This window comes from Lissotriton vulgaris, chromosome 1_2, assembly GCF_964263255.1.
Source record: "Lissotriton vulgaris chromosome 1_2, aLisVul1.2, whole genome shotgun sequence".
Classification (NCBI taxonomy): Eukaryota; Metazoa; Chordata; class Amphibia; order Caudata; family Salamandridae; genus Lissotriton; species Lissotriton vulgaris.
Genome location: NC_141686.1, coordinates 303,471,250 through 303,490,437, shown reverse-complemented (window position 1 = coordinate 303,490,437; position 19,188 = coordinate 303,471,250).

Genomic DNA, 19,188 nt, shown 5'->3' with positions numbered 1-19,188 from the left:
ACGCGGTTGATTTAAAATGAGCCTCAGATCCACAAAATGGATGCCCCTGCCACAGACACGGGTCTGACCTCCTGCTGCTGACCGAAACCCGGCAGAGGAGGCCTGGACAAAGAGTTTCCTGTCACAGGGCGGTGTCAAACCACCCCAGACAGGAGATAGTGGATTGGAGTAGGGAGGTTTCAATGAAACCAGACACTGCCTGGGGAGCACAAGGCTGCCCCTCGCAGGATCCGGCCAAACCGGTTCTGGGGCCTCCCAGCCCCTGTCCCAGCGCGGCCAGGATCAAAGGAGAGGGGTGTAACCACCCCCTTCCTGGGTCCCACCCATAGGAGGGGACCTAGCAGGATGTCCAACCCCCGAGATTCGAATAAGAGGGGGAGCAGTCCCAACGGACCTCAGATCATCCTGAAGAAACATAAGAAACGAAATCTGGACCCTTCGACTTTCTACACGACGTGAGAAGACTGAAGAATCTCCCTTGTGGTAAAGGAGTGACCACCCTGTGCAAACAGGCACCATCCAGCCCTCGACCCTTGCTTTGTTGCAGTTCCCGCCGGAACTCGAGCGACAGAGATCGACGAGATCAAGCTTGCCTGCCTTCTACCTGCCCGATCCACAGTCCCTGCAGAGCTGAGACCCGTGGAGGCGACCGGAAGCGTGGGGCACGCCATCTTGAAAAGGCCACGAGACGCTGACCGTGCAGCCCACGAGTGACCCTCGAAGCTGTACACCGGGGTTTGAGAAGCCCCAGCCCCGAGCTCCACTTGCACCAAAGCTCACCCCTCCACACTCGACGAGTGCTGCGTGGGGCCCTTCTGCTTGTGTGCGCTCGACGCGTTGGCCCGGTCACTTGCCAGCTGGCTTGTGGCCCCTGTGCCGACGAAACTTGAAATACGACTTGCTTTTCTGGTTGCTCCAGATCTGCACCAGCTCCTGTGAAAAGGAGCACCCACTCTGACCCTCCTGGTTCGAGTGATAAGCAATCTCCCGGTTCCGCGTGGATTGCCTTTGCCAAGTGCTGTTTGCTGCAATCTTGAAGCCGACGGTGCTGACGGCGAGAGCCTACGTGGGACAGATCGTGACCTGCTCCTGGACGTCGCAGATGCCCCAGAGCCCACGTGACAGCGGAGAGAAGCCTATCGACAACCGCCTGATTGCGCCCGACATTGCCTGGTTCCGTCCTGGTTCCACCCTGGTCACTGCTGAGTGACCCAGACTCTGTCCCCTCTGCTTTCAGGTACTTTTCTACTTCGATCCACCCTTGGATCGCACCGGACACTTCTGCTTCACAGCGCCTGCAGCTGCAACAGCTCCAAGCACCAAGAACCTGCGTGACAGAACCCGACGCCACTTCGACCCTGTGCACCCACGGCCTGTGGGTGAGGTAACTTTGCAACGCCGGTGTCTTTACACTGGTACACACCTCTAGGGTCTGTGTCTAAAGTTTTGTGTTCCTAGGTTCAGCGGAAGTATCTTTTAATTCACTTTAATTGGCTTTTACGCACCATTGACAGTGCATTGGTGCGCGCCGCACTTTCCGTGCTGCACCCGTCTCCTGTGGGCTACTCCCGACTTCTTCATTGCTTGTCCTGACTGCTCCCAGCGAATCTCTAGGCCCTAGGCCTAACCATTGTTCGTAAAGTGTTACTTATACCACTTTTTTAATATATGGTCTGAGTGGCCACCCGCCCTCATCCATAAACGTGCAACTTTATATGTGTAACAGTGCTTTTGATTTAACGCTTGTGCCCCTTTCCTCATAAAGAGTACTGGGGAGTAATTTAGAAATAAATACATATATTTTTATAATATATACTTGTGTGGTGTCCTTTCATTTGATTACAGGATTGTATGTGGTAAAACAGCTCGCTTAACACGACCTCTTAAGTTAAGCCTTTAAGGCTGCTTAGTCCATGCTACCACTAGGATAGCTTGTCTACAAGGTTGACTTACAACCTGACATCTTTGGGGTTTGTTTGGACTGATAACCAGTGGTTCCAGAATTGGAAACACTACCTATCAGGCCAACTTCTCACATTGGTGGCAGCGGTGGGATTTGAGCTTGCTGTTTGTTTTACCATTGCAATCTTTATCAAATTGAAAGATCACATCAAGTACCTCTAGGTACATATAAATCAAAAGCTTAGCATATTAAGTTCTACTGAACTTAGTAGTTGTAGATTAAAGGGATTAGCACACCCTGACTACAACTCACTAGCAAGGTACAGTAGGAAACCACTTAGTGTAGGTAAGTGCACCACTTACACCTCACTAGCAGTCATGTCTGATACAGGTAGAGCTTCAGGCTCTGCTCCTGTAATAGTTGATCCTATAGGGACAACATCCAGATATGACAACCTTAGCCACAAAGACCTGAGTGCCTTGTGCACAGCCAGGGGGCTAAAAAAGGGCAGAGGCCCTACCATTCCTTCCCTAGTAGCTCTCCTAGAAAAGGATGACCTAGATAAGGTGAGTCAGACTCCCTTAGAAACAGAGGAAGGGATAAACTCCCCTGAGAATGAGGATCTTCAAGATGATGTAGTAGAGGAGGAAGAAGAAGAAGAAGGCTCTGATGTAGATGAGCCTGAAGATCAGGATCAGGGGGGAAACCAGGTACAGGTTGCCAGGCTTAACCAGGCCAACTTGGACCTACATGGGAATGGAGGGGGCCAGCACCACTCCAGATCTCATAACCAAATTCTCCCAGGTAATAGAAGGGAGAGATCTCTGTCAAGGGACTCTCACCTTTCTAGTGCCTCAAGAGAATCTCAAAGAGGAATGACTTCCTCCCAGAGAAAAGAGCATAGGGCCAGGATGAGGGCTGTCCAACTCCAAATAGAAAGGGAAGAGGTAGCCTTGGCTCAAGCTAAACTTGCTTTAGCAAGAGAGAGAAAATTGTGTGGCTTAGATGCCACTGGTGGCAGCAAAGTTCCTAAAGAAAAAGACAGGGCCTATGACAATAGAAACCTGACAAAAATTGTGCCCCCCTACAAGGAAGGGGATGATATCCACAAATGGATGACTGCTCTTGAGAGGGCCTGCATGGTACAGCAGGTCCCTGAGGATCAGTGGGCAGCAATTTTATGGTACTCCTTTTCTGAGAAAGGGAGGGACAGGCTCCTCACTGTTAGACCTGAGGATGCCAAAAACTACTCTGTTCTGAAGAGTGCTCTTATTGAAGGGTTTGGCCTAACCACTGAGCAATACAGGTTGTTGTTCAGAGACACCCAAAAAGCACAGACTCAGGACTGGACTGATTTTGTAGATTGTGCCACTAAGGCTCTGGAGGGTTGGCTGCAGGGAAGTAAAGTTTCAGACTATACAGGATTGTACAATCTTATGATGAGAGAACAGATCCTTAATAACTGTCAGAACCAGCTGTTGCATCAATACCTTGTTGACTCTGATTTGACCTCTCCCCAAGAATTGGGAAAGAAGGCAGACAAATGGGTCAGAACAAGGATTAAGCAGAAAAACCAGAACCAAGGTGACCAGAAGAAAACAGACCAGAAGGGTGGGAATCAGAAAGATAAAGAAAAGGACCAGAAGTCTTCAGGCCCCCAAACTAGCAATAAGGAGGGGGGTTCCCAAAATGGAAACAAGAAAAAGAAGAATGATGGCCCAAAGAAACCTTGGTGTAATACCTGCAAATCAGTTTCACACTGGGGCAGTGAATGCACTAAGAAAAATCCAGTCCCCACCACTGCAGCTCCTAAAGCAACTGCACCCCCTAGTACAGTCAGCAGTGGTGGTACACAGCCAAAGGGTTTAGTAGGGTTGACCCTGGGTACTGAGGCGGAATCTGGCCTAGTCAGAATCCCCACACAGGCAGTTCTCCTATATGATGTGGACTTATCTTTGCCCACTGCAGTAAGCCCCAGTAACCTGGGCAAATATAGGCAGACTCCCTTAATTAATGAGAAACTGGCTCAGGCCTACAGGGACACTTGTGCCAGTGTCACAATGGTGGCACCTGGCTTTGTGGACCCTGGACAAATTGTACTAGGTGAAAGTTACCTAGTGACCAATGCAAGCAACTCCACTACTTCCCATAGTGTGGCTGTTGTGAACTTCTCCTGGGGAGGGGTAGATGGCCTAAAGAAAGTTGTTGTGAGTGCAGACCTCCCAGTAGACTGTCTGTTAGGCAATGATCTTGAAAGCTCAGTTTGGTCAGAAGTGGAGTACAGGACTCATGCAGAAATGCTAGGGATTTCAGCTCATGTCCTTGCAGTGACAAGGTCTCAGGCTAAGAAGTGCCTTCCTGAACCAGTGGTGGATCTTGAAACAATAGACCAACCACAACCCAAGAGAAGGAGCAAGAGGGTTAAGGCTGTGCCTTCCCACTTGCCCCAGGTTGAGGATCAGGTTTCACAGGAAACTGATTCTGCAGTCCAAGAGGAGACTGTCTCAGAGGAGCTTGAACCTGATCAGGTTGAGTTTCTGGGGACAGGGGGACCCTCAAGGGCAGACCTGGGGCAGGCCCAATTAGATTGCCCTTCACTTGAACCCCTCAGACAGCAAGCTGCTGCTGAGGCTGCAGGGAATGCTCAAGGTACCCATAAAGTGTATTGGGATGAAGGACTCCTTTATTCAGAGGCTAGAGACCCCAAGCCTGGCACAACCAGGAGGTTGGTTATACCTTTGAAGTTTAGGGGCTTCCTTCTTACCTTGGCCCATGATATTCCCCTTGCAGGACACTTAGGCCAGAATAAGACTTGGGACAGGCTTGTTCCACACTTTCACTGGCCTCACATGTCAGAAAATGTCAAGGAGTTTTGTCGCTCCTGTGTCACTTGCCAAGCCAGTGGTAAGTCAGGTGGCACAACAAAGGCCCCCCTGATACCACTACCTGTGGTGGGGGTACCCTTTGAAAGAGTTGGAATAGACATTGTGGGTCCCATGGATCCTCAAACAGCATCTGGGCACAGATTTATACTGGTGGTAGTGGATCATGCCACCAGGTACCCAGAAGCAATTCCCCTGAGGACCACCACAGCTCCTGTGGTGGCAAAAGCCCTCATTGCAGTTTTCTCAAGAGTGGGCTTTCCAAAGGAGGTTCTTTCAGACAGAGGTACTAACTTCATGTCTGGATACTTAAAAGCAATGTGGAAAGAGTGTGGAGTAAACTATAAGTTTACCACACCCTACCATCCACAGTGCAATGGGCTTGTGGAAAGGTTCAACAAGACCCTAAAGGGAATGATAAAAGGTTTACCAGAGAAGCTCAGGCGGAAATGGGACATCCTTTTACCCTGCTTGCTCTTTGCTTACAGAGAGGTCCCACAGAAGGGGGTTGGCTACAGCCCTTTTGAACTTTTGTTTGGCCACCCTGTAAGAGGTCCATTGAGTTTGGTGAAGGAAGGATGGGAGTTACCTCTCAAAAAGCCTAAACTAGACATTGTGGACTATGTACTTGGTCTCCGCTCCAGGATGGCTGAATACATGGAGAGAGCATCCAAAAACCTTGAGGCAAGTCAGGAATTACAGAAAGCCTGGCATGACCAAAAGGCTGTTCTGGTTGAGTACCAGCCAGGGCAGAAGGTGTGGGTGTTGGACCCAGTGGGGCCAGCAGCTCTCCAGGACCAATGGACTGGACCCTACCCTATCATTGAAAAGAAGGGAGAAGTCACCTACTTGGTTGACTTTGGCACCCCTAGGAGCCCCCACAGGGTGCTCCATGTCAATCGTTTGAAAGCATTTGTTGACAGGGAGGACATGAGTCTCCTCATGGCCACAGATGGGGAACAGGAGGAAGAGAGTGACCCTCTCCCAGACCTGCTTTCCCAGAACCCTGATGATGGTTCAGTTGATGGAGTAGCCTTGGCAGGCAGCCTCACTGAGCAGCAACAGGTGGACTGCAGACAGGTGTTGCAGGCCCACAGACAATTGTTTTCACTCACACCCAGTCAGACTAACTGGTGCACCCATGAGGTGGATACTGGTGACAATCTGCCTGTGAAGAATAAGATCTACAGGCAACCTGACCATGTCAGGGATTGTATAAAGGCTGAGGTGCAAAAGATGTTGGAGCTTGGAGTGATTGAGCCATCAGAGAGCCCATGGGCTAGCCCAGTGGTCCTTGTGCCAAAACCTCATACCAAAGATGGGAAGAGAGAAATGAGGTTTTGTGTGGACTACAGAGGTCTCAATGCTGTCACTAGGACAGATGCTCATCCCATTCCAAGAGCAGATGAGCTCATTGATAAATTGGCTTCTGCCAAGTTTCTGAGCACATTTGATTTGACAGCTGGCTACTGGCAAATCAGACTAGCTGAAGAGTCAAAAGCCAAAACAGCATTCTCTACCCCTAGTGGGCATTATCAGTTTGTGGTGATGCCCTTTGGCTTGAAGAATGCACCTGCCACTTTCCAAAGGTTGGTGAACCAAGTCCTTGCTGGGCTGGATGACTTTTGTGCAGCATATCTAGATGATATTGCTGTCTTTAGCTCCACCTGGGAGGATCACCTGATCCACCTGAAGAAGGTTCTGGAGGCCCTGCAAAAGGCAGGCCTGACTATCAAGGCTACTAAGTGCCAGATAGGGCAGAGCAAGGTTGTGTACTTGGGCCACCTAGTAGGTGGGGGTCAAGTTCAGCCACTGGAGAGCAAGATCCAGACCATACAGGACTGGACTCCTCCAACTACCCAGACACAAGTCAGAGCCTTCTTGGGCCTGACTGGGTATTACAGAAAATTTGTAAAGAACTATGGGTCCATTGTGACACCATTGAATGACTTGACATCCAAGAAGATGCCCAAAAAGGTTCAGTGGACAGTTAGCTGTCAAAAGGCATTTGATGACCTGAAGAAGGCCATGTGCTCTGCACCTATCCTGAAGAGTCCTGACTACTCCAAACAGTTCATTGTACAGACAGATGCTTCTGAGTTGGGGGTGGGAGCTGTGCTTTCACAACTTAATCAAGATGGTCAAGACCAGCCCATTGCTTTTATTAGCAGAAGGCTGACCCCCAGGGAGAAACGTTGGTCAGCTATTGAGAGGGAGGCCTTTGCTGTGGTTTGGGCCCTGAAGAAGTTGAGGCCATACTTGTTTGGTACTCACTTCCTAATTCAGACAGACCATAAGCCCCTCTTGTGGCTAAATCAGATGAAGGGTGAAAATCCCAAACTGCTCAGGTGGTCCATTTCCCTACAGGGGATGGACTTTACAGTGGAGCACCGCCCAGGGACTGACCATGGTAATGCAGATGGTCTCTCCCGGTACTTCCACTTAGAACATGAAGACTTATCTGGTCAAGGTTAAGTTTAATGTCCCTGCGTTTGGGGGGGGGTTATGTTGGAGAGTAGGGTCTGCTATCCTATGGTCACCCCAATTTTTGCTTTTTGCTTCACTGGTTTTCGACTTACTGAGGCTGTGGGCCTGCTAATCAGACCCCCAGCCTGCTGTTCTCTCTCTAAATTTATAATACATGTGCTATAGGTACATACCACAATTGGAAATGGACTCCTTGTCAGCCCCTGTACCATGCACTATAGGTGCTCAGGGCATAGGTGCCACCAAGGCCTACCAGGGGCTGAAGCATAGCTTTTGCCACCCCTGGTTGGTTCTTAAATTGACACAACTGGCTGATCACTCAGCTGGGGCAAGTGGGTGTAATCACCCCTTGCTTAGATATAGTATACCTATATCTAAACCTATATCTGGACACATATATAGCCTGTAAGCCACTCCTATGGAAGGCCTCATCAATCCTGGAGGCAGAGTGCGTGGTTTTATGTGAGATGGTGCTCTGGCATGAGCTGAGCCTGTCTGCAGCTGTCGGGAACAACTCCCTAAGCTGATCCGGGATAATGCCATACCATATACTCTTAAGCGCATTATAATCCTCGCGGTTATATAGCAACTTTGGTTTGGCTTTATCAAAACATGTCGTGTAAGGTGTCATACGAATTGGAATACTACCCCCTCGCCAGTTCTGGCGACGGGGGTAGCATTCCACCCTTCTAGAGGGAGAAGACATGTTACTTTACTGAAACGCGGTTGATTTAAAATGAGCCTCAGATCCACAAAATGGATGCCCCTGCCACAGACACGGGTCTGACCTCCTGCTGCTGACCGAAACCCGGCAGAGGAGGCCTGGACAAAGAGTTTCCTGTCACAGGGCGGTGTCAAACCACCCCAGACAGGAGATAGTGGATTGGAGTAGGGAGGTTTCAATGAAACCAGACACTGCCTGGGGAGCACAAGGCTGCCCCTCGCAGGATCCGGCCAAACCGGTTCTGGGGCCTCCCAGCCCCTGTCCCAGCGCGGCCAGGATCAAAGGAGAGGGGTGTAACCACCCCCTTCCTGGGTCCCACCCATAGGAGGGGACCTAGCAGGATGTCCAACCCCCGAGATTCGAATAAGAGGGGGAGCAGTCCCAACGGACCTCAGATCATCCTGAAGAAACATAAGAAACGAAATCTGGACCCTTCGACTTTCTACACGACGTGAGAAGACTGAAGAATCTCCCTTGTGGTCAAGGAGTGACCACCCTGTGCAAACAGGCACCATCCAGCCCTCGACCCTTGCTTTGTTGCAGTTCCCGCCGGAACTCGAGCGACAGAGATCGACGAGATCAAGCTTGCCTGCCTTCTACCTGCCCGATCCACAGTCCCTGCAGAGCTGAGACCCGTGGAGGCGACCGGAAGCGTGGGGCACGCCATCTTGAAAAGGCCACGAGACGCTGACCGTGCAGCCCACGAGTGACCCTCGAAGCTGTACACCGGGGTTTGAGAAGCCCCAGCCCCGAGCTCCACTTGCACCAAAGCTCACCCCTCCACACTCGACGAGTGCTGCGTGGGGCCCTTCTGCTTGTGTGCGCTCGACGCGTTGGCCCGGTCACTTGCCAGCTGGCTTGTGGCCCCTGTGCCGACGAAACTTGAAATACGACTTGCTTTTCTGGTTGCTCCAGATCTGCACCAGCTCCTGTGAAAAGGAGCACCCACTCTGACCCTCCTGGTTCGAGTGATAAGCAATCTCCCGGTTCCGCGTGGATTGCCTTTGCCAAGTGCTGTTTGCTGCAATCTTGAAGCCGACGGTGCTGACGGCGAGAGCCTACGTGGGACAGATCGTGACCTGCTCCTGGACGTCGCAGATGCCCCAGAGCCCACGTGACAGCGGAGAGAAGCCTATCGACAACCGCCTGATTGCGCCCGACATTGCCTGGTTCCGTCCTGGTTCCACCCTGGTCACTGCTGAGTGACCCAGACTCTGTCCCCTCTGCTTTCAGGTACTTTTCTACTTCGATCCACCCTTGGATCGCACCGGACACTTCTGCTTCACAGCGCCTGCAGCTGCAACAGCTCCAAGCACCAAGAACCTGCGTGACAGAACCCGACGCCACTTCGACCCTGTGCACCCACGGCCTGTGGGTGAGGTAACTTTGCAACGCCGGTGTCTTTACACTGGTACACACCTCTAGGGTCTGTGTCTAAAGTTTTGTGTTCCTAGGTTCAGCGGAAGTATCTTTTAATTCACTTTAATTGGCTTTTACGCACCATTGACAGTGCATTGGTGCGCGCCGCACTTTCCGTGCTGCACCCGTCTCCTGTGGGCTACTCCCGACTTCTTCATTGCTTGTCCTGACTGCTCCCAGCGAATCTCTAGGCCCTAGGCCTAACCATTGTTCGTAAAGTGTTACTTATACCACTTTTTTAATATATGGTCTGAGTGGCCACCCGCCCTCATCCATAAACGTGCAACTTTATATGTGTAACAGTGCTTTTGATTTAACGCTTGTGCCCCTTTCCTCATAAAGAGTACTGGGGAGTAATTTAGAAATAAATACATATATTTTTATAATATATACTTGTGTGGTGTCCTTTCATTTGATTACAGGATTGTATGTGGTAAAACAGCTCGCTTAACACGACCTCTTAAGTTAAGCCTTTAAGGCTGCTTAGTCCATGCTACCACTAGGATAGCTTGTCTACAAGGTTGACTTACAACCTGACATCTTTGGGGTTTGTTTGGACTGATAACCAGTGGTTCCAGAATTGGAAACACTACCTATCAGGCCAACTTCTCACAAGTGATTTGTTGGTTTCGAGGAATGCGGCGAGCTGGTTGTTGACAGCTTTCTCGATGACTTTGGCCGGGAATGGAAGGAGTGAGATAGGGCGATAGTTTTTGAGTTTGGTGGGGTCAGCTGTGGGTTTCTTCAGGAGGGCGCTGAGTTCGGCATGTTTCCAGCTTTCCGGGAAGATTGCGGAGTTGAGGGAGCAGTTGATGATGTCTCGGAGGTGCGGTGCAATAATGGAGTCTGCTTTGTTAAAGATGTGGTGAGGGCAAGGGTCTGTGGGGGATCCTGAGTGGATAGAGTTCATCAGACGGATGGTGTCCTCGGTGGAGATTGGCTTCCAGTCATTGAGGATGTTCAGGGGGGGTGGGGGTCCTGCAGGGGATTGGGTGGGTTGGTCTCCGGGTTGGTTGTCGAAGCTGTTGTGGATGTCAGCAATTTTGTTGTGGAAGAATGAGGCTAGGGAGTCGCAGAGGGCTTGAGAGGGGGTGATGTCGTTGGAGTTGGCAGAGGGGTTGGTAAATTCCTTGACGATGTTGAATAATTCCTTGCTGTTGTGGGCGTTGTTATCTAGACGGTCCTTGAAGGCTGCTTTCTTGGCATTTCGGATAAGTTGGTGGTGTATGCGGGTGGCGTTTTTGAAGGCGTCCTTGGTGCTGGTGGTTGGGTCTTTTTTCCAGGCCTTCTCGAGGGAGCGACAGAGTTTCTTGGATTTCTTAAGGTCATCGTTGAACCAGGAGGCCTTCTTGCTGCCTAGTTTGATTTGTCGTTTTTTCAGTGGTGCTAGGATGTCGGCGCTGTTGGATAACCATTGGGGGAGGTTGGTGGCTGCTTGGTCTGGGTTTGAGGAGTGGGCGGGGGGCTTTTGAAGAAGCGATGAGGAGATCTGGTCGATGGTGATTTTGTTCCAGTTTCTTTGCAGAGTGGGTTGGGGGTGGTTGTTGGATGTGGGCTTGTTGTAGGTGAAGTGAACGCAGCTGTGGTCAGTCCAAAGGAGAGCTGTGGTGTGGCTGAAGGAAACATGCTTGCTGGAGGTGAAGATAGGGTCGAGTGTGTGACCTGCGATGTGGGTGGGGGTAGTGACCAGTTGTTTAAGTCCGAGGTTTGCGAGGTTGTCCAAGAGGGTGGTGGTGTTGCGGTCGTTGTTCTTTTCAAGGTGAAAGTTGAGGTCTCCCAAAAGGATGTAGTCCTCGGAGGGGAGCGCGTGTGGAGTGATGAAGTCTGTGATGTCTTCACTGAATTGTGCGCGGGGTCCTGGTGGCCTGTAAAGGAGGGTGCCTCTGAGTGTGGTCTTGGGGTCGATGTGGATCTGGAAGTGAAGGTGTTCAGAGTTGGCGAGATTGACGTCTGAGCTGGTTGAGATGCGGATGGATTTCTTATGGACGATAGCGATGCCTCCTCCTGTGTGGCCGGTACGGTCCTTGCGAATGATCTTATAGCCTTCCGGGATGGCAATGGTGATGTCTAGGGCTGAAGAGGCATTCATCCATGTTTCTGTTAGGAAGGCGACGTCCGGAGAGATGGTGTCGAGTAGATTCCAGAGGTCAATGGCGTGTCTGTGGACCGAGCGGGTGTTGAGCAGGATGCATTGTAGGTGGTTGGTGTCACATCTCTGTTTGGTGTTCGTGGATGAGGAGTTGTTCTTGGTGCCGTCGAACTTGCAGGAGTAGCAGGAAAAGGGTCCATACACCCAAATTACACTGCGCTACTTGCATTATTTTGTATAAAAGGATCAGCACAATAACAATGTATTAATTACTGTACTACATAAACACATAGAAGTATTGAATATATAACCATACTACAACTACGACACACTAATTACATTTGAGGACCTGTGGTTATAGAGCAACTACAAATTCCATTGACTGTTTAAAAGAAAAGTTATTATGACATTATGCACAATACTTACATTAACTACCACTACATATTATAAACTGTACAGAACAAAGGGTGGCTGGGTAGTGTTTGCGCAATTGCAACCAATATAGTATTTTCCAAGTGAGATGGCTCAAGGGAACAGGGGAAAGCGGCCACCTGTGTCCCCAAGGGGAATCTTCTGTGGAATCAGAGGATTCAAAGGCAAAGAGTAGATAGTTCCCGAGCACAAAAAGTCTTCATAGAGTCTTTAGAGAAAAGAAATGTCCTTTCAATAGTTCAAAAAGTTAATTCCCTTTTTATTTTCCTTTATCTTTTCTCGTCACACATCAGAGAATTCTTCGTCAGTATTCATCAAATTCACATCAACGTAGCCAATGGAAAAACCAATGCCAACACGTGTTTCGTCATGGGGCACAATCACCCAAATGACTTCTTCAGGGCAAATAAGTCAAAATGTATCAGCAGTATATACATGCCAATTCCAGAGGTCAATAACTTTCCAAGTAGAAGATAAAAACTGCATCCATTCCTATTTTGAAGTTTTTCATATAAATAATTGTGTAGCTGATATTCTCGGACAGTACTCCCTGCCACATCAAACGCGGTCCATATTCATTATACTGACGAAGAATTCTCTGATGTGTGATGAGAAAAGATAAAGGAAAATAAAAAAGGAATTAACTTTTTGGACTATATTATAAACTGTGTCATAACAAAACAGTCCATTTTTATGCAACACACATACTCATTTATAACATAGAAATACATAGATTTATTAGAAAAATCACTTATCTTCCTCTACATAGATTGTTCAACTGTATAGGATCCAATTACTTAGTCAACAGGCATCCTAGTAACACTGAAAATAAATAAGCACGTTAATAATTCAAATAAGATTACACATAAAAAACAGTGTTATATAAGGAAACACATCAGCATGTTATACAGTTAAACATGCATATTAACAACAATTACTCACCATACAGGATTTTTTGTATAGTAAATATACAACGGATGAAATGAGTTTACTAAACATCTGAACATAATTATTTTCAAATAAGGAAACAATTACATAAGTAACCCAAATTGCGTAGCAAACACTGCGCCCAATTTTGCAATGCTAGTTGCGGAACAACTTTCCTTTAATTACTAACATTGTTTCCTTACTAACAATCATCAATATTACAGTTTTTACCACCCTGCTCCTCTTCTGCACAGTCTTACACCTCCACAAAATGTACTTTATAGACCGTAAATGTTAACAAATATTATATTGCATATGGATTACATAATGCAATGTACACTATTCTATTTTGCTAGATAAAATATTATTTGCCACAATGGAGATTACAAAACATAAACAGCACACATATAAAGTACAAGCAACATTATGAAAACACTCTTACCTATGTCTTCATATACTGTGCTATCTTCTCAGTTAGCCATTAAAATGGGACATTATAAATTAGCATTACATTAGCATGTTCTCAACTTAAAAACACATATTGACATCTAACATATAGACACACACTACATATTAAAATACACCACATAATAAAAAATTGCAAATGCATTTTTAAAACAATAACTATAGCAATAAATATACATTATTTTAATACACATAATGTTAGAACCAAATCTTACCTTATTCTTTCCTTCCTACAAACTCCTTGAAAAGGTTTGGTTTATTTCTGTACTATTCACAAAATGTATTAATTTTACATAAAGAGTAAAGGTAACATAAAATAAAAAATGACTGTTACATTTGTGTTGACAGGTTACACTGTTTTTTCAGTTCTAATACACAGTTGGACACATAAAAAAATCTAACTTTTACAACAAAAACTTACCATTTCTTTAACGCACAGCATTCTCTTCTTAGCTCCAGTAAGTAGGACCACCATTACAGGAATAACATTCATTAGTAGATTCAACAAGTTAAAAACACTAAGCACATGACAGATTAAAAAAAACACTAAAATACAAAATATTACACTTATATCATTCTAAACATTAAGCACTCTCAAACTTATCTAACAATTGTACCTGCTTCTTCGGGTGCAGTACTCTCTTCTAAGCTCCGTTGGGTGGGACTGCTATTACAAAATTAACATTAGCATTAGCAGATTCAACAAATTAAATACACAAGGTATAACAGAACGCAACAAATTAACAAAACAGTACAATACATAATATTAATAAATAATATTATTCTACACATAAACACTCTTAATCTTCTTATAATGTCTTACCTTTTATAGAATACACAGCGTTTTCTTCTCGGCTCCAAAGTGTGACCGCCATTACATAAATAACAGTTATTAGCAGAATCAACAAGTCAAATACACAAACTATAACAAACACAGTAGATTAGAAAAACAATACAGTACACATTAATAAAACTTCATACTATTTTACACATAAGATACTCTTAGTACAAAATGTTACAGTTTCTTTAATGCACAGCATTATCTTCTTAGCTCCGGTACGTAGGATAATTATTACTAAAATAATATTCATTAGCAGATTTGACAAGTTTAGAACACAAAAAATATAACATCACACAGCGAGTAGAAAAACAATACAAATATTAACATTCTACACATTAAACACTTTTAAATTTATTATAAACTCTTACCTTTTCATGAATGCGCATCATTCCCTTCTCCACTTCAGTACGTGGGACCGCTATCACAAAAATAACATTCATTAGCAGATTCGACAAGTCAAATACACAAACTATAACACTACATAGCAGATTAGAAAAACAATAGAGTATACAGTATTACTAATTTGTATTATCCGACACATAAAATACACTTTATCTTATTATGAAATATTTCCTTTTGTTTACTGCACGACTTTCTCTTCTCTGCTCCGGTGGGTGAGACCACCATTACAAAAATAACATTCATTGGCAGTGGGTTCTGTGTAGGATTTCTGAGTGTGCAGGAATATTTGGCGCCCGGGCTGGTAGCGGTGTGTCGATGATGACAGAGATTGCAAAATTAAGGCGGTGCTATAGGTCAGAGGAGACCCCTAAAACCTCTGCAGAGTGACAAGGGCTCACCCTATGAAATAGAAACACAAGTCCTATGCACACGCTAGGTATACCGTATTGTAATTACATTCCTAGTTAAATGAACAGAAGCAGATATTGAGACAAGTTGGACAAGTTTGAGGAGTTGCTTTCAAGTGAAATATATTATGACCATCCTGGTAGGAAGGAATGGTAACATCAAGGCAAACAATCAGCAGACACGTGTTTCGTCATACGGGTGCTGTACCCGTGACTCTTCAGGGCTGGGGGTAAGGAAATGTGGAAAACATGGTATAGTATGGAAAAATGCACATGATAATGGTTCATTATAAAATGATAATGCACAGGAAGAACACCTCACGTGAGTGCAAACCCTATACTGTGAAGAGGAAACTAATAAACATGATATTCGTGACATCACACAGAGTATAAAAGAAAAAACCATAGTGACAGTTATTACACGCATGACTAGAGAAAACCGAGAAAAGGTCAGTATTGAGGATCTTAGAAGTATACTATGAACTACAAAGGTTATCCGTTTTTTTCTAAAGCAACGTACTAGACAATAATCAGAAGGACAGAGCAGAAAGTGCGGTGACGCGTGAGTGATGCTGAAAACATTAAAAGATACAGACAGGCACATTTGAACCTTAATATCGGTGAAAATGGTACAAGCGTAAACTTTGAGGATTTAAGGCAAACAACGTTGGGGCTGATTCACAGAACTAACTTAAGACAAAATCCTAAACTTACTACTTAGTTAGTTAAAGTTAGGATTTTGTCTTAAGACAGACTTAAGACAGACTTAAGACAGAATACTAACTTAAGTCTGTCTTAAGTCTGTCTTAAGTCTGTCTTAAGACAAAATCCTAACTTCTGTGAATACTAAAAGTAGTAAGTTTAGGATTTTGTCTTAAGTTAGTTCTGTGAATCGGGCCTGTTTAAAGTAAGCGGATCCAGTTGAGCCGGGTCATGCCGACCGAATTGTCTCCAATAACCATTGATTATATCAATCTTAGAGATAACAAACTATGCTACATTCTCTAAATTACATAACTTTTCTTATGTGTGCCCTCATGTATAAAGAAACTGCCTGGATACATGTGATAAATAGTTAATGTATATAAACACATTAGCTCTCCTAATGGTACATTCTTTGCACAAATGATACAGAATGAGCAGCATAGTGGCAGAAGTTTGAAATGCTAATGAAAAAGAAAAAGAAAAGCGGCTCCATTAGCAGTAGAAAGATAAGGAGAATGAGTTGCGGAAACGACAGCGAGAATCAAGTTTAATTTATGAAAGGTTGCGCAGCGCAGTAGGGCAAAGTACCTGTATGTTGAAAGTCAAACAAGGGATCGGAGGAGTTAAAAAATATATGTGCGCTATTAATCTATGACCACAGACTCAGTCTCACAAAAAGTATACAAGCGGAAGACTGACTCACCGGTATGAACAACCCGACAGTTACGGGTATAATGGGAATCGAAAGATAAGGTACATCAAATGAAAAAGCACGGTCGGGTATGGCTGTCCATATGTATATCTAAGGAGGGAAGGAAAAAATATATACGAAGGATATTTAGTATCCTGTACCCAAGCGTGAGGCAAACAGTGACCATAAAACATTAGTTTAGGTCACGAGGGGCCACTTACCTGCGCCGGTGCGCCTCCATCCAGATAGGTGGTGTCTTGTGAAAATGTGTGGAGAAAACACGCGAACGCCAAATCCCCTAAATACAGGAAGTGGCAATCGGAAACATCCACCGCGTCATCAGCTAGAGAAACTAGACCACTAACCTAGTATTCAAGGTGAAAGCGGGAGTGTATGCACAATGCACCTACAGTATCAAAAAGTAATATCCCGAACTAGGAGATATCTGCGCCATAAATAAAAGTAGCAAAGGAAAGAGAGCATAGTAATGGGAGTGAGAGAGCCTCTGTGTTAGTGTCAGGTGAAGAAAGATGAGAGAAAAAAGGGATTATCAGGTATTAATGACAGGTTGATGTTAAAAAACTAAACTTTTTTCGGGGTCAAAGGGATCAACTGAAATAAACACGTGTGTCATACTATATACATGTAAGATAATACAAAAAGAAAAGCCACATGCACCTGGCCTAGATATGCTCTGCTACTTGAACACATATGAGGAGAAAATATTAAATGAAGTATTCAGGTTTATGTATTCAGCAGTCATGTACAATAGGTATAAGGAGACCATTATATCCATGGAACAGATAAGAATCAACAACTAAATATTGTCTACATGGTAAATGAGTCCTCGATAACTCTAAAAGGAAATCAAAGATTAGAGAAAGGAAAGTCCAGCACTATGAGAAGCAAATATATGCATGCCATTACCATCATGGCACAATGAAAATCCTAACATTCAGAAAAAGATCCACAGAAATTGACTTCTTGATTCTGATTTGTGGTAATTTGTTCACCTGTTGAAAATTAGATCACAAACTGAACATTACCGGCGCCATCTTGTCCAACTTAGGCCTCTGCGAGCGCATAAGCGGCAGCCATTTTAGATAACACGACCATTCCGTGCATTGCCAATCACCTACGCGTCACTCTGACCTCACTATCATCCCCCGCACGTTGACAGCCCTCAAGCACACGTGCTAGAGTCTAAAGCATCCTCAGTGCGACCCAGCCCGGAAGCCACTTCCCATGCCAAACCCACATGCCCTCTCATCCCCCACGCACGAACAGGCCCCATCGATAACCTCCTCCCCTGCACCTGGCTGTTCGATCCGGTCCCAGGCAATAACCAAACCCTGCAGATACAGTTTATTGCCCTCGTACAGTAGAACTCGCTTCACCATCAAAGGTGCCAAAATTAATCAAGGCCATGACCCCCTTAGATCTGACCGATTACGCACACTTCAGATCCTGCCGGAATGCCCAGCTGCACGATAGCAATCACCTGTTGAGACCGGGCTGGGGGACATTTGCTGTTGGATATGTGTGGGAACTAGCTAGAAAGGGGGATTCCGGGAATGTAATAAACTGATGTTAGGAATGTTTTACCCTGCAATAAAGAGTCGAGCTCATGTATAAAAGGCTATGCCACAGAGATGCAGTTAGAGCACCTCGAGAAGACATTTTGTTTGTCCGAACTGACGTGTTCTCCTCTGGAGATATAAACCTGTTCCTTGCTTTCCAGTTGCCAGCGCCTGCCTCTTTATTTTGATTAGCTAATAACCAAGTGAATTAGAGGCGGCTAACGCCAAGCAGTGTTTGGTAATTTGTAGAGAGAAGCTACTTTTTCAAAATTGGCGTCCCAACGGGGGGCCCATCAGGAACACGTGGGTCCGGTAGAGAGGTCCTAACAACGGAGTGAACGACTGCAACGATCGGGAAAGTGCACCTGCCTGAAAGAGACCCTGGTCTGGCAGCCGATCATCCGAACTTCACCTGTTCCAAACGGACCTCTCTCGAGTGATCTACGGTCCTGCCTGGGATCCCACGGGAGTGCCGCGGCAAAAAAGGAGAATAGAGGACGATCGGGTGCTGGAAGTGGAAGACGAAGAACTGTCCAAACGACCCGGGTAAGGTCGTGATAAACGACTGTTGATTGATTGTTTGCATTGGAATTGTTTGGATTGAAAATACTAGTATTACACTTTGTTGGTTTGTTTAGCTACTCGGTACATTGGTTCTTTTTGAGATATTCCCTGCTCGCAAACAACGAAGAATAAAAATATTCTCTCTCTCTTTGCAGACAGCGAAGGATAGGTAGTGCGGACCTTTGTCCACAATTGTTTGATATTTTTATTGACCGCTAATACGTCATGCCTATCTTCTCCCCACTGATTGGTAATAGGTTCAACCCGGACCATTTATTAGAGGTCAGTCATCCTGCTCCACCGGAGGGCACCCCTAATAAGGACATGTATGTAAAATAAGGACTAGTCGCTGTAGCTTATAACAAACTATGGCATAAACATACTAAGAAAGATCGAGAAAATCAGTGGCCACTGATGGGATCTTTTGACCTCGCTAAAATAGAAGCACTAGAGAAAGCCCTTCGCAAAAAGAAAACTACGCCAACTATGCTTGACAGTTTCGGCTTGTGGCGAAAAGAAACAGTACAGCGAAAGAAGAGAGACGAAGCAAGAATAGATAAGGAACTACGGAAATCAGCTCACCTAGCTGGCAAAAAGTTAGAGGAGGAGATTAAGGAAAGAGAAAATGCTAGGAAGGAGCGAGAATCAGAGGTCTTGGGTCAATACCCTG